The following is a 23,089-nucleotide window of genomic DNA, read 5'->3' as shown; positions in this document are numbered from 1 at the left end:
TCTCTGGCTGCACTTCTTTGTGACTGAAGAAGTAGCTAAACCTAATTTTTCAACAGATCTGAAAAGTAAAACTTTTTTTTCTGCCCAGATGTAAAGCCTGTGAATATGCAGGAATTGGAGATAAGTTTTCTTTGCTACTTTCTGAAAATGTAGGTTGAATTTGACACACTCTAAAACTTACCTACGCATAAGAGTACAAATGAACAGTGTTTTCCAGTGCAGTGTTGGCCAAAGTTTTCACAATCATTAATTATTTCCACTACAGAAATAGATCATGCTATTAGAACAAAAGCAGGCTCTCTTTGTAACTCCAGGAAATCAAACATCAGCCACCCAAAAGTAATAGCCTGTCATTACATTCCTGTTTATCAGAGAACAAAATTTTGCTCTTGCTGACTTGAAAAAGATCCCTGGAGTAAATGCTTCCATAACATACATAAATCATGTTCTCCATCAAGTAACCTAATGATATTTTGAGGGTGGTATCACTAGCTTTCCATGCAGTATTTTGCCTGACAAGGGATGAAAACTCTGTTCTAATTATTTGGAACAGAATAACAGGGGCAGATAAATAATACTGAATAAATTTTTTTATTATCTTTTCAGGAAAAAAACAGAAAAAAAAAAACCCACCAAAAAACCCCAACAACCTACAACCACCTTTCTGGGGTTTTATTTTTACTAAAACCCCAGTCTCAAGAACCATGCTCTTGAAATGAAAAAAATTCATTTTTTGCTTGTCATTCTTATTGTTTATTCTTATAGATAGGGTGGATAAAATACTTGAGGTATTGTTATTGTGGGTAGATTACTGATTTCTCTTAATGCTTCTTGAAATACTGTTCAGGATGTTGATCAAAATCTAACTGATTTTGTGTGTCATTCTTATTGTTTATTCTTATATAGGGTGGATAAAATACTTGAGGTATTGCTATTGTGGGTAGATTACTGATTTCTCTTAATGCTTCTTGAAATACTGTTCAGGATGTTCAGGATGATCAAAATCTAACTGATTTTGTGTTTACTGCATCTGCAATATTGTTTCCCCAAAAAGACTTCTTGTCTCTTGTCTAGGTGGGTATGCAGTGTCTTTTCTTCAAGAAATCCAATAAGACACATTCATTCTTTTCATATTTTACTTTACTAAATCAAAGCACAAAAACCTAAATGCTTTTAAAACAACTAGAACTGCTAACTTGTATAAAGTGTATTAATCACATTTATAGTAACCAATTGGTATATAAACACTACTATGAGACAACATAAACTAAATTTTGGATGTCACAGAATGTGGAGCTGTAATTTGTGGTTTTTTGGATGTCACAGAATGTGGAGCTGTAATTTGTGCCACAGATTTATGGTTGCCAGTCTTGCTCTAGCAAGAAGGAGCAGTTAAATGTCCCTTGATCACTTGAAGCTCCCCCATTGCACTGGGGAGGGAATATTTTCTTGTGGAAAGGACGACTGTGACTTCTGTATCCTTTAAGACTGATCTCCATAGACTGGAGATTCCAGCTGGAATCCCAAGTTCTCTGAAAACAAGGGCCAAAATATCCATCTTAAGGAAGAAACTTCTGAACAAGTGCTTGTCACTGTTTTTCTGACACCACTTTGTGTAGGCAGACTGACTCCCCATGGAGAAAGTGGGGTGCAGGAAAGATGGAAAGTCTGGACTACTGGAATTTTAGGAATTTTGTGTCTGAATTACTCATCTCTAAAGTTAATGAATTTGTTTGTCATTTGTAGTCTTCCAAGTTGACCCTAACTTTTCCATTGCTGAAGCATATTTCTGCTTAACTGTAGTACCTTTGGATTTTTAACTCATCCTTTTAATGCCTTGAAGTGCACCCCATGCTTTCCTTGTAGGGTTTGCACAAACTGAGCATTCTTATTTTCTGAAGCAGATCTTGGATTAAAGTCCTGCTAAAAGCACATGAGGCACCTGCATTGTCATGATAAATCTTTGTGTCCTGTCCATAAACCACGGAGTTCAGGCAGCGGAGTCAATAATCACAATATCATGAATCATTTTCTACAGTGGGCCTGACAGGGATGATTTGAGGATGTTGGTAACTGTGTGTTTGTACACAGCAATGGTAACACATTGCTGTGTTTCTGCATGTACCTCAAAACCAACCAGTTTTAAAGAATTTTACAGAACCAGAACCACCCCAACACTCTATTAGCCCCTAATGACAGCCATTCATGCTTTGTTACCTTCTGCTATGCCAGCTCTCAGTCTTCTGTGATAAAATTAATGAAATTGCTGACATTTAAATGTCTTCTCATCCATACTCCAGATAATTACCTGTATATACTTTAATGATTTCCCCCCACACTTCATGCAATTAAAGACATAAGCAATTTGTCTTTCTTCTAAAACATTTTGAGGAAGCATACATCTTAGGGCTATTTGTGTCAAAACATTATTGTCCCCTCTAATTTGGAAATGCTCCTAATACATTTGAAATATCTGGGACTAATTTAGCTGTTTAAAAAACTCAAATGGCTTGAATTTGCCTAAGTTTTCTTTTGAATGCTGATTTTCCTTGAAGCTGCTCATCTATATCAACATAGTTCATATCTTTTCAAGCCTAGCAGGAATTTTTTTTATCTCGTAGAGAGAAAGTAATTTGATGGATTTTTAGATACCTTCACCTCGATTTTAGTATTTAAATAGAAGGTGTTTAGCTATTTTGAGGACTGCAGCTTCAGCTATGAGTGACTGTTCTGCAGAAGGCAGACATTTCCATACATTTCTTGTGTGGCTGTTTGAGCCTTCTGGACTGACAGAACACCTTGGTATCATTTAATCATTTTCTCCATTGAGTATCCAGGTTTTATGCATTGCATAGCTTATCCTATTTGTGTGTTTTGTCCTGGTTGTTACTTGCCCTCCTCTCCTGCCATGCAAGAGTGGCCATGCTGAAGCACAGATGACCATGAGATTAAACTGTGCCCAAAATTACGATCAAGTCTGACTCCCTGTGGTGCTGTTTGTCCTTACTGCCTGATAGGGTAGGCGCTGTTCTACTGTGGTACTTGGTAGGATCATTTCTGTAATAACACTGTTTTTCTTTTCTTCTAGAGAGGTGGAAGCTACAGTATCTAAAAGTCATTAAGTCAGAGATTCATTGTTTCATAGCATTTCTGCATTGATGGACCATTGTGACTAGGCAGGAAGCCAAATAGGTCACTTTTTTTTTTGCTTTTATTATAGAATCATTCTTTTTCTTCAACTTAAGGCTAATGGTTGATAGTCACAATTGTGAACAGATTTTTTTCCTGGCGAATGCTGTGCAGTAAATTTTGTTCCAGTACTGCAAAGAGAAGCCAGGTGTTCTTATTTCACAATTTCTGTTGCATTTTCAAGTCATATAAAGGAAATTATTGCACATGGTTATATATATATGGTTTGGGTTTTGGTTTTTTTGGTTGGTTTTTTGGTTTTTTTTTTTTTTTTTTTTTTAATTTCAAGTTTAAATCTTTCAACCTGTGTCAATTCTATTAAAATTCAGAACAGGACAAGTGGTAACCAGGTTGTGATATTTAGTAGGGAGAACTGTCTGTTTTCCATCATAAATCAATAGCTAACAGCTATTCATTTCACACAGTCCATCAAAGAGCCTCTGCATGATTGTAATGTTTTTCCCTGTGAATTTTAAGCAGTGAACTGAACATTTTACATTCAAAATACCTTTGCCAGTCCGAGCTTCCTCATACAAAACAAGTTTTAGTGTCATTCTGTGTTTTGTTGCCTGTGTTTGAGTGTCAGCTGACAAACTTCTGAAGCTGGTCAGGTTTCTCACTCCTTCAGATGGAAAAGGAAATGTTGAAGGGATTTGTTTTCAGATATTGAGAGATATCACAGCAAAATCCCCCCCTTCCCATTTGGCTGGCTCACATAGTGAATACTGCTGATGCTCCTACACTGCTTTGGAGTTATGGATTTGTTTTCAGATATTGAGAGATATCACAGCAAAATCCCCCCCTTCCCATTTGGTTGGCTCACTAGTGAATACTGCTGATGCTCCTACAGTGCTTTGGAGTTACAAAATGTTCTCCAAGTGTGTTGGAGCAGGTGTCAAACAAGAACTGTTTTACACCGAGGGGCTGCTTTGCACAGGGACAGGCAGGAAGGATGGGCCAAGGTCAGCTCTGCCAAGTTCAGCAAGGCCAAGTGCCACGTCCTGCACCTGGGTCACTACAACCCCTTGGGTTGGTTTCTTCTCCCAGATTTCTACACCAAAAGGGCTCTCAGCACCGGAGCAGGGCAGTGCTGGAGTCCCCCATCCTGGAGGAGTTTGAGTGAAAGAACTGCAGCTGAGGCACTGGGGGCCATGGCTTGGTGGTGAACTGGGCAGTGTTGGGATAATGATTGGCCTCAATGATCTTAAAGTTCTTTTCTGAGCCAATTCTTCCTGTGCTTCTTGTGATAGTCTGAGTGAGTACACTAGAGACAGCAACACAGTTTTCACTCAGTGAACAGCAAAGTCAACATTACAGGATTCCACATCAAAATCGCCCCATTAATTTGGGAACCAGCAGACCCATGCAGTGCTGTGCAGCTGGAGCTGCAGCATTTCCTAGCCTGGAGATGTAATGAGCCATTAGCATACTGCACTGGCTGGAAATTGTCTTTATACTTCAAAAGGAAAATGGAGATGAAAAAGGACAGAGATGAAACACAAATTTTCCCTATTCCTCAGTTGTTGAAAATACAAAAGGTCACAATTGAAAGCTAAACTTAGGTTGATTCCTGGTGAAGAAAGGCTGTTTCATCTCTTCTGTCTTAGAGAAGCTTAGATATTTAGGAAAACATTCTGGTACCATCTGCAGCACCAAGTGGGTGCGTGGCAAGCTGTTAAGAAGGATGTGGATTTCTGTTTTGATGTATGTACATCACTGTTGAAATTCAGAGAGCCATGCCAAAAGTATTTTGATGTAAACATAATGTATTTTTTAAACATTAAGTCCTCACATATTTCAAAAACAAATTTCCTAGCCATTTGTATAATGAGGTTTATTTCTGTGTTTTAATCTAAACCTTTAAACAGAGGGTTACTCAGTTTCCTGTTACTTTACAGGTTTTAGGAACATTTGCTGTCCTAAATGAATACCTTATGTCAGAAATTTCCACAGACACATCACTCTGGAGGTAACTTTTTATTCTGTGAAAGTAGATGTCAGTTAGGTATAAATGGGAGACTGCATCAAAGTTCAAAGGCAGAAATCCTCACTTTTCCAGATTAAATCAATCTGGCATTTCAGGCTTTGTTCTGGTTCTGTTCTTATCATTACAGTTTTTGGAGACCACATGACAAGGAAGTTTAAATGCATGTTTTAAATACATCTGGTTATTTATTGAGACTTAAATATTTAATTTTGTCTTTATGTTGCTTAATTGATGTATATGGCTCTGACTTGGGTATTTCATGGATATGCAGAAGAGGATTTCTGAAACAGCATGAAACAAACCTACCCTTGGAAATAGAGGTTAGCGGCAGTGAAATGGAATTTTTGAATGGTCTCATTATCCTAAGGATTTTTCCTTACACAGGCCTGTGGGAATATGCACTGTAGCAATGGTAAACGATGACACTTATTTTTCATAACCCTATGGCTACATAATAAATGCAAAATGCTGCTGTCCCCTTGAACAAAAAATCCAGTTTACCTCTCCGTAGTTTGCAGGAAACCACTTCATTTCACCTTTTGGAAGTGAGAATTTAAGAGGAGTTTTTCTACAACACCTGAGCCTTTGGCTGCTGCTTCTCTGAGGTTTTGGCATCCACAGTGTGCAAGTTCTTAGGCCTAACTGCACAACACTGTCCTTAGGTCAGTCCTTGGTTGCAGTTAGGGGCAAAAGGTTTTAATGCTGAATTTCAGGTCCCCAGAGCTTCTGATTTTAGGGGGGATTTCCTCCCCCCTCACTGCAGCCAGTAATGCTTTAGACACATCTTCTGTAGCACCCCAAGTGATGATCAGAAGTGTGTTTATACTTAAATATTTTATTCTTTGATGAGTATATGAAGCGTAGCAAAGCCTGACCCTTGTCCTCTAGTCAGTTAGCAAAAAACAACATTCTTATAAAACAAGCTAAAATACCAGAAGGAGACATTTGGGAGCTGTGTAATTAACTGGTTCTTGCTCATCCTGGTAAAGCAATGTATGGGTTTGCTTTTAGCATGCTGTTCTCAGAATTACTTCTAGTGTTGGCCCGAGTTATAAAATTATCTCATTCAGGAAACAGTTGGGTGATATGAGCTTAGGTGAAATCTGCTGCAGAGATCCTAAAGTCTTCAGCAGGCTTACAAGTGTAGAGGCTTGCAGGGTTCATGCTTTGTCATCTGTAGAACACGTAAGATTGAACATGACACCTGCTCCAGGTGACCCTGCGTGAGCATGGGGTCCTTCCAGCCTCACCCATTCTCCAGTTCTGTGTCCTCTTATTGTATTGAGCTCTCTTTTCTTGCCTTTTTGAAAAATAACAATTCTGTGTAGAGAACAGGCAGTACCAGCCTTGGTTAGCTACGTTTCTTTGTTACATTTCTTCTGAATTCTGCCTGGGTTCTGAGGAGGACTTTCCTAAACCATGTCCAGCCCCAGCATTGGCTCAAGTCCTTAGAGGTGATAAATGCTAAAGGAAAGTTGCTGCTTTTCATTCTGTGTCCTTTGTACTATGCAGAAAAAGCTGATTTCCTACAGGGGTATTTTAGCTGTGCTGCTGGAATGTAAATGTCTGGCTGGAGCGCCTCACATGATCCCTTGGAAAGTGATGGATTAACAGTGTGCTGGAGAGTGGTTAAAGAGCTCTGAAAGGGCAAATGCTGTCATTTTACAGACCCTGTCCTTTAACAACAGTAGGCCATGTGAGGGAGGGCAAAAAGCTTCCTTAGAACTGACTAAACTCACTGAGGCCTGAGGAAACTGTGATTCAGCTCTTAGCAGCAAAGTAGAAAATCCCAGAGTATCCCAAACAAAGCATTTACAGGCAAATTAAGAGCCTGCAGAATTTGAGTGTAAGTGCATGATGCCATAAATACAAAGTGCTATCACTTAACTCAGCTATTAGGTCTAATTAACTTGATGTAGACTATTTGGTAATAATAACTTAATGTTATATTCCTTGGAACTGGAACATGACAACATTACACCCCTGTTGATAAAAATGACAGAATTATGTTCAGTTACCTGTGGGGAGATAGAGTTGTTATTAAATCCTGCTATCTGTGCAATGCAAACTCACATGTGTCCTTAGAAATGAATTGCTTCACCAGGAGCAGCCCCTGTTACAGCAAGGCTGCTGTGAGTGCTGATGAGCTGGAACTCTGCCTGACTTTGTTTTGAACATAACAGATGTGCTGCTTCATCTTATTGCACACAGAGCAAGTCCAGAAACCACTTGATTTTCCTGCTGATACCCGATTTCCACGCTCCTCCAGTTTTGAGTGGACTGCTGAAAAGTCCTCCCTGTTTCCAAACTAGACAAGATCCAGTTCATAGCAAGTATTTGAAAAGAAAGAATTCTTAGAAAATGCTGTGTTCAGACTGTGGATTTGGTTGTGTTGGATGCAGTGACACGGGCAGAATTACAGTGCCTGCTACTAATAAAGTTACAAAATAAATTTGACAAAATGCAATTCTAAATTGTGACCCTGCATATAGTTTACCTTCTCAGTGATAACAGCTTTATTGTACACAGCAGAAACTGCAATGGAAATCACATCTTACAAAATTATTGCCAACTGAGACCTAAATTTGGAAATCCATTCAGTTTTCCTGTTAATCAACTGTGCTTGATCAAATGGACAGTAGTAAATTAAAATTACATATTAGTGAAGTTGCATTTATGTATTGCTGTATAAAGATGGCACTGGTAAAAATCAGTTTTTTGCCATCTTTAATTAGCCTTGTTCTGTATTATAAATGTAATTAAAATGCCATTAGTGTCATATTTCTAAAGAAATCAATTCTATTCATAAAATATTTCTTACAGCAAAAAGCAAAACACAAAAGCCCAAGCTAAAACAACAAACCAAAAGATAACTGCATGAGGTGGATTTTAGGAAGCTATACTTCAAAATACAATCATATTGCTCCCATCTTTTCTATTTTTCCAGTTAGTTTAGAAATGTTAGAAGGCATCAGAGCTGTCTGAATGCCTAATCAAAGTAGAGCTGAATTTCTACATTAAAAACAAGATGCAAACAGATTTTCATGCTACCCTTTTTCTTTCTCTCTGAATTCTTGCTCAATTAGAGTTTTATTGGCTAGCTGGACCTAATCTTTCAGGCTTTCAATGTAGAACTTTTTTTATTTTTTACTGGGAGGATTTCATACCTAGAAAAACAGGCTCTAATCAGCTGATCTGAATTACAGCCACCTATGCATGTAGAATTCCAATAATGCTACTGGAACTGCTGAGAGAAAGGCTGCTCATGGGGCAACTGTGTTTTGTGGGGAGATTAAAAATATCCCTGTGTCACTATTGCTTCACATGTAAAACACGTCAGGCAAACCCCAGTGCTCCAGGGAAGAGCATGCATTTTGCTTTTATATTCCCATTATGCCAGGAGCTTTGTGAACTCATAAGCAAAAATGCTATTTTCTATGTTCTTTGAATGTAAAACAGGCAGCGGGCTTGAAAAAAATAATCTCTAGAGTTGTGTGACCTGTAAGGTTGAGTGTTTAACTAATGAAAGATTTTGGGAAAGGCTAAAGAATCCTCCATTCCTGTTAAGGCTGGGGATCTTCATTAGGACCTGGAATTTCTGAGATTTCTTGTGCATTCAGAACTGGTGATTTAGTTAATTTTCCCTAACTGAAACGATTCCAGATCTGTGGTGCTGTATTCAGAAATAAAACCTCATTGGTGAAAAATAAGGTGATGTTTTCACAGTCAGATCACTGAGAACTGATTAGCAAGAGAGAGAAAATGAATGGGAAAAAAAATCCAGAAAGTAGCATTTGCCACCTCTTTCATCTTCTGAATGTATAAAAATACAGATTAAAAAGATGCATATCTATGGAAATACATATAAAGGAGTTTATTATCCACAAATATACTCAAGCCTGATTTACAGTTTGCTGAAACTGATGAGATTTTTTTTTTCAATTATCTGTAGATCATTGCTAGGAGATTTATTGTTCTGCATCCAGATTTATGGGCTTTGGGGTTTTTACCACCATTTTAAAACATTCTTTAGATAAAGATATGAAAATTAAGGTTCTCATTGTTTAATACTAATTTCCTTTTATATGGATCTCATGTTTTTTCAACCTTAAATTTTGTGGCACAGCATGAATAATTCTCAGTGGATTGTGAAGGATCCAACTGCACTTGTTTTATTTCACATGAGGTTTTGTGACAACCTGCAAGTGCACAACTGGATAGTTATGTGGCCATGGGTCTAAACCCCAAAATTCACTGACAGGCAACCTAAAGTTTGTTTGCACTCCGGAATGAAAATAGCAATTTCCACTTTATGATACTCTCTTATCAAAGAATTTTTAGTATTACCATCAATCTTTCTTTTCTATCTGACTAATTTAATTCTGGAGCTGTTTGGGATGTTTGTTTGTTTGCTTGCTTTGTGAGTTTGGGTTTCTATTTGGTTGGGTTGGGGTTTTTGTTTTGGGGATTTTTGTATTTTGGGTGGGTTGTTTGTTTGTTTTTAAAGCAATCCAAAGATGCAGTTGTGATTGTGTGGAACCAGTACTTTCATCTCAGGGTTGTCAGATGTGACAATTAACCAGTGTTTGGATGCTGAGGGACACAGCACTTGTATTTTGGTGTTAAGCTGACTGAGTATGATTTGAAGGCAGTCAGTGATCACCTCACTGCAGCAAGGGGCTGTCAGTGCCAGGGTTGGCCAGCAGGAGCACAGAGCAGGTTTTGCTGGGATTTGAAGAGGATTGCAGGTTCTGAAGCTCTTGCCTGAGATGCTGCAGTCTCAGTGATGCCTTTGACTTGTAGATGTAAGTTGCTGCTTTGTGGTGTTTCCTTCTCAGCTGCTTTTTTTCCTGTGAGTCTTTTTTTTAGGGTAGGGTTTCCATTCAACTGTCTTTTAAAACAAAATCACACAGGTAATTATCTGGGAACCCAGTCCACCATGTCAGCTAAAGGATCATGAAACAGTGGCATGTTTTCCCTCGACTGTCTCATTGTGGTTTCCAATACTGCATTATATAATGTGGCAAATTACAGAAATAATAACTCAATACTATTATGATCCAGTAGGGGGAAAAAACCTTATATGTTGTAACATTTCTCATGGAAGGATACTCAAATATTATTTGCATCTCAGAAGAGCTAAGATGGCTCAGCTGGAACAGAGCTGACCTATTCAGGAAGAATAAATTTCTTTCACTTCTATAGTTTCTAATTATATATGATGATTGAATCAATGTCATTAAAACACAACTAGGGATGTGACACTAGTTTGCAGATTACACATTAACTATGTCCAATGTACATTATGAGGAAAAAAAAAATAAAAAGGCTTTACTGAACACAATTTTACATAATGCAATCGTGAATTTTTTTATGGAAGTGGTGATCAGGAAAGGAAACAGCAAAATCTTCTCCACTGCTATAAACAATTAACACTGTGCCCTCATGATGTGCTAAGTATATCACACAGCTTTTAGCTGTGGAGAGCCTTTTTATACTAATGAGCTGGTTTGACAGAAAGTTTTAGGGCTTGATTTCAAAGTGAAAAGAGAGAGTGTAGGAAGTTTCTAAAGTGCTGCTCTTGCAAGTATCTGGTATAAGAGGAAACAGGGAGGAGAGAGTGTTTCATGTGCTGTGATGTTAGGCACTGGTTAGTGTTCAAAAAGTACTTCTAAGAAGCTGCTGCAACTTTTGCATTTGTTTTCCAAACCTTTCTGACATTTTTCAAGTTCTTGTTTGATAATAGAAGTGAGCAATGGCTTCTCTGCTGTCTTGGCTCAGCAAAGACAATTAAACTGGGGAAAAAAGGGAACTGGAGTCTCCTTCAGCCTGTGCATCAAAGGCTTTCCAGTGTGAGGTGTAGTTCTAAAGCTCTGGTCAAGGTCATTGTCTTTGATATGATTTAACCTGGTTATTCTTCAGTTTTGTAGGCACTTGTGCAATAATTAGACATGATTACACTGATAACTTGTGAGCATAGCCTGCTTGAGGCCAAATTAATCTGTAGGGCACAGATAAAGTCTGCTTGCTGAGTGAGGAGTACTGCATGTAAAAAGGGGACCTACAGTATTCAACTTTGAATTTTAAACTCTCAAACCCCAGAATTTTTATGACAGCAGCTAGTTTTAGCTATTTTTTTAAAAAAGTCACTAGGAGGTAAAGTCCCATGACTCTTCAACAAAGTGGTAGAAAATGTTTTTCTCTATAACTGCATATTTGTAGGAAGTGGGAGACAAAGAGCTTAAAAGATACAGGAAGTGTCTTTCTGTTGGAACCTGCCTCGAACAGTCAGCAATTAATAATGCTGCATCATTCAGACATAACCTTTCCACATCCTGCCTGGACATGCTCTCTAATTTTAGAACACATTACTCATTATATGTAGTAGGTCAGAGGATAATGTTACGCTCTAAATCAGCTTCTTCTCCAATCTTTCTAAACCTTTAATGCCTTCCTTCTCACAGAAATGCAGTTGTCAGCCCTTCAGTGTCAATTTGCAGCAACAGGATGAGCAGTAAGTTTATTTTCACCCTTTTTGCTTGTAATCATGAAAGAAGAAATACCTGTTACCATTCTTTTTCCAACCCAAATGGATTGGAAATGAGAACTGAGGGATGTATGTTGGGACCTCATTAGAACTGCCTCCAACAACTGCACATTTCTTAGCACCAGCTCCTTAAGGACAGAGTTTCATTAGCAGCTTTCATCTGTGGATCTTCAAGAGGTTTAATTACTTAGTAATAGTTGTGCATTAAATTAATTAGTTAACCCATATTAGATACCTTTGTGAAAGGCCCAAACCATTTTTAATCTTAGATAGGGAGAAATACTGTCACAGAGATTACCATTATCTCCCAAAGCATGTGTGATAAACTGGGATAGGGGCACTGCAGATGACTGACCTGATTTTCATGGATGTTGCATATGTGAAATCTAAATTGGCTGTCTGATTCAATGACTTGGGGAAGGCTGCTCTAAATGATTTGCCCACAGCTGCTCAATGACCCTGATCATTTAGCTCTCAGTCCCTTGCTTTAATGATACAGCATGCTTTGCTCTAATGTGAAAAAAATACATTTTTCATTGCCATTAAGACATTTCTGTCACATAGAAAAAAAACAGCAGTTCTCTTCATAGAAGAGAATTCAGCAATATTTGGATAGAAAATCCAGTGTACTGTGCTTCATTGGTGAAAATTAATAGACATAAGGAATAAATATCATATAAAGTTTTAAAAGTATGACTTTTAAACACCAGAAAACACATTGTTGAACAAGAATGAGCCAAATGAGAGGAAAAGGAGCTGCTTTTCCAGTCTTTCTCAGTTAAAATAGAAGTGAATTTGGCAGAAGTTCTTCCAGTAAAATCTGCTTTAGAATAAGAGCACTGCCACTGAAGCTAATGAAGAAGCCCTCATATTTTACCAGAGCTAATGAAAACCCTTTTACTTAAGTCAGTGTGCTCTCTTATATTATCTGCAGGTTTTGCACAGTGTTTGCACTACTTTGTATGCAGTTTTCTCACTTTATTTTTTCTTTTTTTCTGTAAAAGGAGGGTTGACAAATGGCTGCACCTGTAAGGTCTTGAGTATGCAGTAGGTGACACAGAGAAGCATGGCTGATACTGGTGGTAGTATCAGCCCAGGGCAGCTCACTCTCTTAATTACTGGGCCTGGTTTACAGGAGAAAATCTCTTACCATATCTTCTGAGAGGCTTTTTCAGTAATAGATAATGAATTAACTAGCAGGAGGTTAACAAAACAGTACACATCAGCACATAAACCTCTTCCATTAAGCTCTAACTGCATGAATTGCCCCTCTCTCTTTTTCTTTTAGAGATAAGAATAGATTCATTAAAGTAGTTCTAAATATTTTATCACCTTTAATGTACTCGTGCAGACAAGACTTTGCAATGCAGCCTCAGACATAATTCCTAAATGAGCTCTCTCCTTCATAAAACTTCTCATTAATCTGTCTAAAAGAAGATGTGTGTCTGTCTGCTCAATACAACCACTGTCAAACCTGTGATGTGTTGGTTTGTGTGTAATAAAATAAAGCAGCCTAAACTCTGTAGATAAAAAAAGCATTAATGACAGGATTATAATTCCTGAAGCTAATAGAACACTTGACTTGTTTTCTGTGGAGAAATGAGATTCTTGGGGTTTTGAAGCAATGAGTGCCTCTCATAATTAAGATGAGTGGTCATGTAGTGCACTCATTGTCCTTCTGAAATAGAGGGAAATTCTCCTCCCAAGTAGTGGAAAACTGGGCCTTTTTAAAAAGGACTTCTTTACTAAAAAGGACCTTTTAAAAATAATTTCTTCTAACTCCAAGGGTGTAAGTGATGAGCCCTTCTCTTTGGAGTGCCCAGTCACTGTTTAGATTACAGGTGTCAGCCCGATAACTGAAAATGATCCTCACTCTGACAGGACTTGTCACATCGTGGCATCCTGTGGAACAAATCATTCCTGGTGCAGTTGGGTCCATCTTCTACCCAGGAGATGGCTTCTGGTTTGTGACAGACACGAGCAGGCCACACAGAGAGGTCTGTTCCAAAGGCTCCTAATCATTCACTTTGGGACAGTGCTATGGTGTCACAGCTCGTCCCTGTGGCAAAACAGAACACTGCAAAAATCCAAGGCATTTCAGGCAGAATGGAGAACATTCCCAAAGTGCAGTACAGCAGCCAAACGAAAAAGCAGTTTGTATTTTTGGAGAAGGGGTACACAGGCGTGTGGAGAAAGTTATATGGACAGGTGGAAGCATACTAGGTAGAAATAGTGATTTTAATGGAAAAAAAACCCAAAAACTTTGTCTTGGAAGAGCAGTGGAAGTAGAGAATGTGACCCTGGGACTAAAATGTTCATCTTTGTCAGAAGCCTGTACACGGAAACACAGCATCCTCCATCTTCATGTTGTTGTGGATAAAGAAGTAAACATTTTAAATTTGCTGTGAGGAGCTGTACCTTTATAGACTCTGTTCATACTCTCTTTAGTGGCCCATTATAAATCTTTATTTTATATGAAGGGTAGTGAAGGAAGGAAAAGTTTTCCTGATTTATGGTAGAAACTACAAGTATTTAACATTTTAAGGATGGATCTTATCCTCTCTTGGTGTAAAGACTTTGCCCTGAGAGGCAGAAAAACTGATACTAGCAAAGTTCCAAAGGCTTAAGAAAAGCCAAAGCAATAAAATAATTAAAGCTGGGTTTCCTGCTGGCACTCCTTGCATGGCCAGCTTTAGACAGACCTGAAGGAGGACACTGGGTTACTGCTGCAGTGTGTAAGATTTGGTGTAGGGCACTGAGAGAACTGTGATCTTTACAATATTCCCATGGGCAGGCTGCATATAGTTCATGAGCAGTTCCTGGAAGTAGGAGAATGCATAATCCTCATTTGAAAAAAAAACAAAAAACAACAGGGTTGTTGTTGTTTTATTCCAAATGTGCAACTTTTCATAATTCCTTTCTCATGTATAAGGCAAACAGAAGAGTTATTGCACAAAACATGCATTTTATGTCCCTGTGTTGTTGGATAAGGGCTCGAGCTGGTGCTTTTGCACAGAACCAAGCTCTGTTTCATACAGTGCATTATTCTGGACTTAGTTTGCACAAGGTTTGCAAATAAATAATAAGAGTCACATAGCTGAATGCAGTGGTGATGGAGCACAGTAAATATAAGTGTATGTATATCAGTGCCTGACGCTCACTGGACAATAGCCAAAGAATCTGAATGGTTTTTGAAAAAGTAAGTGTAGATATTTTTAGAATTTCTATTTTATCCATAAATATTGATAAGTTCCACTAAACAAACCATTAAAACCTCTTTAAATGCATTAAGATATCTTACTGAAAAGCCATTCCCACTATCAAAACCTTGGTGCTGGTTATGCTTTTGTATTAAGTCAAACCAGGAACTTTGTGAGGGAGATGGACTTGTCACTCAGAAGAGCGTGGAGTGTGATGTTTGAAACATGAAGGACTTTAAGTGATTTCCGAAACAGAGGAAATTGGGGAAAAAAAATCAATGTAATTACAGCATTGTGTGGAATAGACAAACATTTTTCTTGTTGCACTTTGCTTTGACATTCACACAGCGATATGTGCAGAATATTTAAGAATCACTGGAAAGAGCTTTGTCCACATGCAGCTTGTCAGGCTGGTTCTGTGACTTGAGCTAAGTGAAATCCTCTCAGGGATCCCATACCTGGGAATTCCTGCAGGATATCTGAATTCAGCCAGAGTTTAGCCACCAGAGAACAGGATATTTTTTAAGGGTACACCCAGATTTTCCATAGGAATCTGGAAATCTGCCCAATCTGGCAGGGGACAGCTGCACCTCTGGTGTGGCTGTGTGTGTGCAGGACACCCTAAACTGGACACTTCACTGCACCAACCCCACAGTGGCAAGAGCTCCTCACTGAGCCAGTAAGGAAATGCACCACAGGTACTTCTGTGGGGCTCAAATTAAACCAAAATCCTCCATTAACAGCGGGTGTTTATTCTTAGAAATATGTTTCAAAAAAAATCAACACCTGGAAATAGGAAAAGGGCCTGAAAACCTTTGTTGTTGTATGTTAAATCATGTTACAAACAGTATAACATTTTTTAGGACAAGTTTGGGGTTTTTTTTAGCTTATAATACCAATAGTATATATTTCCTATATATTACATATTAAAATATTATATAGGATATATCTGGTGTAATAATACCAAACATAAAATTAAAAACCCATCTTCTTGGAGCAAAACAAATTGTCTTCAGCTAAATGTATTGCCTTTGTGCATTATAATGTTTTCTTTTACAATCAGAGCAAAACCATATTTTAAATTCTCAGAATCTTAGTCAAGTGGAATTCTTGTTCTGCAAGCAGCTCTAAGGAAAAATTTGGAAATATAAATATCATTTGGAGAGGAAGATGGGATACAGCTCTTAAGGTAATAGTGAGAAAGACAAAGGTGCTTCTCCAGAAAAAAAAAGTTTTCTGCTGCCAGCAATTGAAAACTCTTAACCAAAGGCTGAGGCTTTTTAAAAATCTTTATATTGATTTGGGACTTGTATATTTTTTTGGTTTATCTCTGAATGCCATTCAAAAATAATTGTTGCAAATGTTTAGCAGAAATGGCTGTTTCAGTGGTGCATTTGAGACAGAGTAATTTCACTGTTTCAGACAAAATGATGTGCACTGAAGTGGCTGCTGCATTTGGGAGACAGTGAAAGCTCTTTTCTTCATAAATTATGACTAAGCTGAGAATGAAGTTATGTGCCAGGAGAATGTCTGGTCCCTGAATACCTTTTTTCCGTAGGTTTGTATTGATGAGTTTATAGAGCTGAATGCTCAGGTATTTTTTGTCCTAATTGGAGGAAAATGGGAAGAAATGCAAAATAACTTTTTTCATCTCCTAAAACTTTAATTTAAACTTAATTAATGTCAGTTACTTATGGTATGTTTATAATATGGTGGTTTGAAAACCTTACAATATTAAAAAAGAGACTTTATTTTGAGTAGATAGTTTAGGCGAGTGTTTTTTTTTTAGTTTCCCTCTATTTTATATCTGAACAAGTACGTGGTGCCAAGTGGAAGCCAATTGGAACTGCTTTGGGTTGTTTAATGTAGCAAAAATCAAAAATAACTTAGAAAATAAAAAAATAACTTGATTAAAAACATTCCCTTGCACCTAGACAGGACAGCAGCACACATTTCCCTTCTTAGGATTACTCTTTCCTTTAAATATTTACATATCTTGTGCAGAAATCAGTAGCTCCCAAGAGAAGTAACCTGATTACATCTCCACCATGGGACTGGAGGAGCTGATTTAAAGCTGTGATTTGGTGCAAGGACAGAGTAGTTTCAGACAGGAAAGGCAGCACCAGCTCTGAGGAGGTGTCAGGCTTGTGACTGGAGCCACCAAGGACATGGCATTTATGGAGTGATCCCTTTGCACAGCTTTGCTAGGAAGGGAACCAGGTGTTCCTATCAGCCAAGCAGGTTGAAGTCTATTTTATAAACCAGGCCACAGAGGACATCCTTTTTTAAAAGGATTTCTTTAGGAAGGAGTCCAAAGTGCACCTTTGTTCCTGGGTTGTGTTTGTTACAGCCACAGCCAGAAGTGTCACTGCAGTGACTTCCAGGGGACATTCCCCTGCTGGATCCCATAGCAGCTGGCTCCTGCCTGGCTTGCAATAAAAACCCCAAACCTCTGATGCACGGGGGAATCACAGCCATTAACTCCTACAAACCACAGTACCTTTTTGAAGTTATCCTCAAAGATGATCAGTGAACCAGTGAAGGATTTAATGGATCAGTGAGGAGATAAGCCGAGATTTCCACTTCCATCCACAGCCTCCTGAAACAGGAGCCCTAATAGGAGCTGTGTTATCAGACCTCCATCTCCCCACCTTAAGACCTCTCAACAGCTCACAGGAAAAATTCAGGTCTCCCTGATGCTGCTTCAGAGCACTGCTTTGCTGTTGCAGCAAATCTTTGCAAGATTTCCTCAAGAATGAGAACACGGTATATTTTCCCCTCATTCTTGCCAAAGCTATAATGAAATACCTTGAACAGATTCTCTGACTAGTGAATCTTGAATAGAGATTTCCAGTTTCCTGACCCCTGCCCCTTACAAAGCTAATTTCCTTCAGGAACAAATGGATTTGTATAGGAATTCATCATTTTCTCTCTACACAAAAAAAATATTCTAACACAGAAGAAAATTCAGTCTCTGAGGATTTTTGAAGAATACAATTCCTTCTGCTTGAAATCTTTATCAGACCATCTCATTAGATGGCTCAATCTACTGCAGAAAGATCTTTAACCAGCTGCTGCACAGACTGAGGGAACTCATTGCAGGATTTCCAACACCTCCCTTAATCATCTCTCCTAATGAGTGCCTAATGATGGAAGGGGGAAACAGAGAGGCATTCATATTCCATTTCCTCTTTGAAATGGTTTCACCTGACCTTTCTTAAATGACCTTCAGATTAGGTTCCTAATAACTTCTAATTAATACTTTCCACATGCTGTTCTACATAGGAGATCTGCTGTCTTAGTCCTTTCCAATGCCCAGCAATTATTGTATCCAGCCACAACTGTGACACAACATGGGCAAGTGTCTGTGAGGCCACCCCAAATTTATTATTTTAAAGATGATCAATACAAGTGCAAAATACAACTCTAGAAAAAATGAATTTATAAATTGGTGTAAGATGTGCAAAGTATATTTAAAATATTCATTTTTATGACAGAATAATTTTTTAACAGATTTTTGTTGGAGAGTATTAAAGGTTATTATGAATGAGTCACGCTGAAAAATTTGTAGAGATAAATCTCATGCTGTCTTTCATAATCATTGCATGTTGAGTTAAAGATTTGCATTTTTTACATTGGAAAAGCCTTTGTTATTTATTACAATAAACAACATTACTACTATTACAGTAGTAATGTTGTTTATTGTACAATCATAATCATAATTGTATGTGGATTTTACATATAAAAGTAGGTAACTGGAATAGCAAATTTCTTTTTCAAGATTTAAGGAAGAGATAGTTATATCAGGGTATAAAATAGGCTTTTCCCTAAAATTATTCTGTGAGTGCAAGAGTTCTTTTATTAACAGGCAAATCTATGATTTCATCTACTCTTTTTCTGATGAATCTTTTATTCTAAAATCCATTATATATGTAGGTAGTGGAGGGCTGAGATGTAATGATAGATCATTTTCCTGAGGTCCAAGCAGCAATGACATGTAAAAGCCTTCTAAGCACAAACTGTGGCTTTGGACAAAAAAAAAGGCATGTAGACTTAATACATTTGAAAGTGCAAGCTGCAAAAAAGTGAATGGAGAAGGACTCGGAAGAGGAACTTTTAGCATAGTGAGAGATTTTACAGAAATTTCTTCCTAAAATTTAGGCATTAGGAGATTATAGTGCATGACAGAAGAAGCTGGTAAGTTTGATGGCTTTGTGACATTTTTTAATAAATGTTGAAAAATGGCACCACTACAATTCAGAGCCAGTTATAGTGAGGCAGTGGTTACCTTTTTTTTACAATATTTACAGGATGCATTCATTCACCAAAACACTAAAATTTCTCTATGGAATTACCAAGTGACCTACTACTGAGATGTTTCTCCATGTGCTAAAAATACTTTTGAATTTTTTTATTTTAGGATTGACTTCTCAGTTCTTACCTAAAAGCTGCATGCGAGAGGAGAGTCCGGAGACCCCCAGTGCTCACACCACCATTAACATTTATATCTCTTTGGGGTTATAAATGGCAAACTGCTCAAATGCTTCCTTTCCTCTTACAAAATTATCAGTATTATAACTGCTTAGTGCTCCTAAGTGTGTGTGCCAGCAGATGCGAGAGGAGAGTCCGGAGACCCCCAGTGCTCACACCACCATTAACATTTATATCTCTTTGGGGCTATAAATGGCAAACTGCTCAAATGCTTCCTTTCCTCTTACAAAATTATCAGTATTATAACAGTGCTCCTAAGTGTGTGTGCCAGCACTGTCACAATTCACTCCATTCCAGCAGCAAGCTGGTGTCTTCCTTGCATGGCAGTAACGAACAGATGGCAGGCTCTGCAACAAAGTGCTGACTTCAGACTTTGATCAAACAACTCATTTCAGCACTTGTCAATTGTTGGGATTTTTTGAATCGTGATCAAGATGCTTTAGGAGCTGAGTGAAGTCATTCAAATCTTAGGCTAAGGCAAGTGCGAATTACTTTCTTGTTCTATGATTCTGTATTGCCACTTTTTTCTGAAAGTGAGGAATTAATCTATTGGAAGTCATGATTGGAGTAGGAAGGAGGTGTGAACCCAGGCAAGAAAATATCTCCTTTTATATGCATATGCAGCAACTCCATGACTTAAACCACAGCTCTCACTTGAACTCGTGCTGAAGTGATTGTCCAGGACAAATTCTGAGTGTATTTCAGACTCCCTATTCTATCCCAAAGATATAATTTATGTTTTCTCATCCCAGGAGTAGTAAAGCACAAGTTGTGGGTTTAAGAGCATTTGAACAAAATGAAAACTGTCCTGTAGCAGTGACCTGACATTCACTTTTTCCAGTGTCACCAATCTCTATGAAATTTTAGGTTGTCGCAACAGACAGGTCTCATTTACATTGGATCTCTGCCTGTTCTGGGGTTAGTAATGCTTCATTTTGGAAGAAGTTGTCCAATGTCTCTTGTGCCACCTATAGTAAATAAACATTCACAACGTTCCAGTCCTACAACGTCCCAGAGGATGGCTGGTTCTTCCTGCCTTTATTTCAAATGCAGCACGCAGAAAACCTGTGACTATCCTTGCCTTTGTGGCACTGTCACTGCAGTTATTTTAAGTCTGCACTGCCCTGACTTACTTTATCAAGTACCTACATACAATATGCTAATTTTTATTTCTCTTTTTTCTACCCATAGTGATTTGTTGGCTAAGTATTAATTGTTTGGCTGGTTTTTAGCTCTGCTGCTTCTGGTTATTTTAGTTTTATGTTTCATGCAGCTTTAGATTGAACTGTTTTAGTGGTGAGAAGTGGTTTAATGTCTGTCCTATAAGAAAAGCTAAGGAGCTTGACATTCTGTGTCCAATTCCATTTTCTAGGCAGTATAAATTAAACTGGTGCACCCTCCTCAGTTCTTGAAGTCTGGGGATTAAAAATTTGTGTAATTCTGCTGGGATCCACATGCCTAGGCTCATGGGAAGAACAGATATTCTTTCTAGAGGAGGATTCTTCCTCAAATTTCATGACAGATAAGTTATGATAACACCTTCAAATGTCAAAACATCTATTGAAGTTATGACAGAATTCAAATGTCTTCACAGTGATTCTGAATATTTTTTAAATATCAGCAAAATCCATTTTTCTCTTACAGTGTTTTGGGAATGGTTCATTAAATGCCAATGTGTACCTGTTAAGAGGATCCACCTGATATAATGCCATGGAAATATTCATAAAACCTACTTCCTAGGCAAAAATCCTAATAGTGGGAATGCCTTTAGATTTGACTAGACTGGTCACTATAAACAAATTCAGTTCCAAGTAATAATGAAAAATTTCACATTTTCAGTTAAAGCTGTTTATCATTTGTTGCTAAAGTAGGTCATTAGCAAAATCAAATCCCAAGTATCAGGTTAGAAAAAAAACTATATTTCTGAGTCTGACTCACAGACAGAAAATCTGTGACCTTTGAAGTCTTCAATTACTTCCTAGAACCTGAATTTTCACCTCCAAATTTCTTTACTGAGCTTAGTAAAGAACTTAGAGCAATCCCTCAGCTAAAGGTCATGGTGTTGTGTGGTGTTACCTGGGGTTTTATTATTTTCTCATAAACTATGACATTTATAAAATGTCAGCAGCCGAAGAAATCAGGGCTATATGAAAATGGAGGAAGAGTAAAAAAAAAACTTGTTTACTTTGGCAATTGCATCAGTAGTGGTTCAGAGTTATGAATATAATCAAAACAAATAATATTGTTTACAGATATTATTAATTACTGTCCTGGCTTGCCAGACATTCATGTTGGTACACTTAGGAAAAGAAATTAAGTCATATCATACTTTATTTAACAGAGTGCTCGTGCCGTTTGCAGTGACCACAGAAAGCTCTCTCCTGTCAGAACCAACAGTACATTCCACTTTCTGATCCACACTCATGTGGCTCACCAGCAGGAAAGTAGATGTCCCTCATGTACAGATAATGCAGAAACTGCTTTGGGGTGGAAGAGTGATAGTCACAGTGACAGATCCAAATGCTGGGGTGGCCGGAGGCAGAGGGTGAGGGGATGAAAGAGGGACAGCAGAGGGGCACGAGTGAGGAGCAGCCCTGGCTGCAGCAAGGAGCTCTTTCTCTTGTCCCTGCTGCCATCAGCTCCCCGTGCTCTCCTCACCCTGCTGCCCTGCAGCTTGGCTGCCCATTGACCCTCCATCCCAAATGCCACTTTGTGATTCTGGGAGGTGGAACAAACCCCTCTGCTTGCTAATCTCTGTGCACAGGCACACACTGTGATACCGGTGAGACCAAATCCAGCAGTGTAAAGCAATGGAAAGCCTCTGTCTTCAGTTGTATTTATTTATTGTTTGTTTGTTTTGATTTACAGCAAGATTAGGATCAGCTCAGTGACCAGCATGTAACTGGTTTTCCTACTTCAACCTGGTTAATTTACACTAATGCTTGATTGAGTATCCTCTGACCCTTGATAAATACCTACTGAAATTAGAGATATAGAGAAAAAAAAACAACTCTATATTTTAAAAATTTTTATAATCGATGTTTAGTCCCTGCAGCGAGTCAGCAAAAGGAGCAGCAGCTATACATCCTTACTCCTTAATTCTGGATTTCACATAGATGCACTGTCTGCATGCCCAGAGCAAGGCAGGAGGATAAAAGGCTTTGGTTAGAAGCAGGCAGAGACCTGGGCACAGCTGAGGGGAAGCTCCTAAAAGAAAGATTTACATCTCCTTGAAACTATTGATTTTGGTGCTTTTCTGTTGGAGTTACAAGGGAGCTGTGGCAGCCCCCCTGTGAGAGCAGGTACACATCTTCCCTCAGGTGAGCTTCAATTCAGGCAGAGGGGACACAGTCCTGGGGTATCTGATTGAAATTTTGGAAAGAGATTTGTAATCTGATGGAGAATCAAGAGTTTCTAGTGGCCTTTTCCAGAGGCAGAAGCTGATTAGAAATCAGGAGACAGAGTGGATAAAAGGGTGGAAAAGGGAGCAAAAAGGGAGCGGATAGTAGGGACGGGGAAGTAAATTGAAAAGCAGAGAAATGAAAACAGGGGGTTACAGGTATCCTACAGGGCACATGGGGCAGCTGCCTGATTATGGTTCAGCTGGCAGAGATGGAAATCAAACCAACAACCAGGATTAGGCTTGCTGGAGCATCTGGAGTCATGATAGCACAG

The 23,089-nt window shown here is 38.4% G+C and overlaps 1 long non-coding RNA gene across 2 annotated transcripts in view; it reads left to right on the top strand.

Annotated features, from left to right (window-relative positions):
* The window catches only part of LOC120510497, a 38,998-nt gene that overhangs the window by 1,924 nt on the left and 13,985 nt on the right, over positions 1-23,089 (top strand). Inside the window, exon 1 of one of the 2 annotated variants that reach the window (XR_005629516.1) lies at positions 11,618-11,690. The exons of the other annotated variant lie outside the window; for it this stretch is intronic. This is a non-coding gene — a long non-coding RNA (uncharacterized LOC120510497). Of the gene's footprint in view, positions 1-11,617; positions 11,691-23,089 lie in introns of those variants that run through there. 2 annotated transcript variants of the gene reach the window in all.

This window comes from Passer montanus, unplaced genomic scaffold (genome assembly GCF_014805655.1).
Source record: "Passer montanus isolate IOZ18808 unplaced genomic scaffold, ASM1480565v1 scaffold58, whole genome shotgun sequence".
NCBI lineage: Eukaryota > Metazoa > Chordata > Aves > Passeriformes > Passeridae > Passer > Passer montanus.
This window is presented reverse-complemented; position numbering and strand designations above follow the sequence as displayed.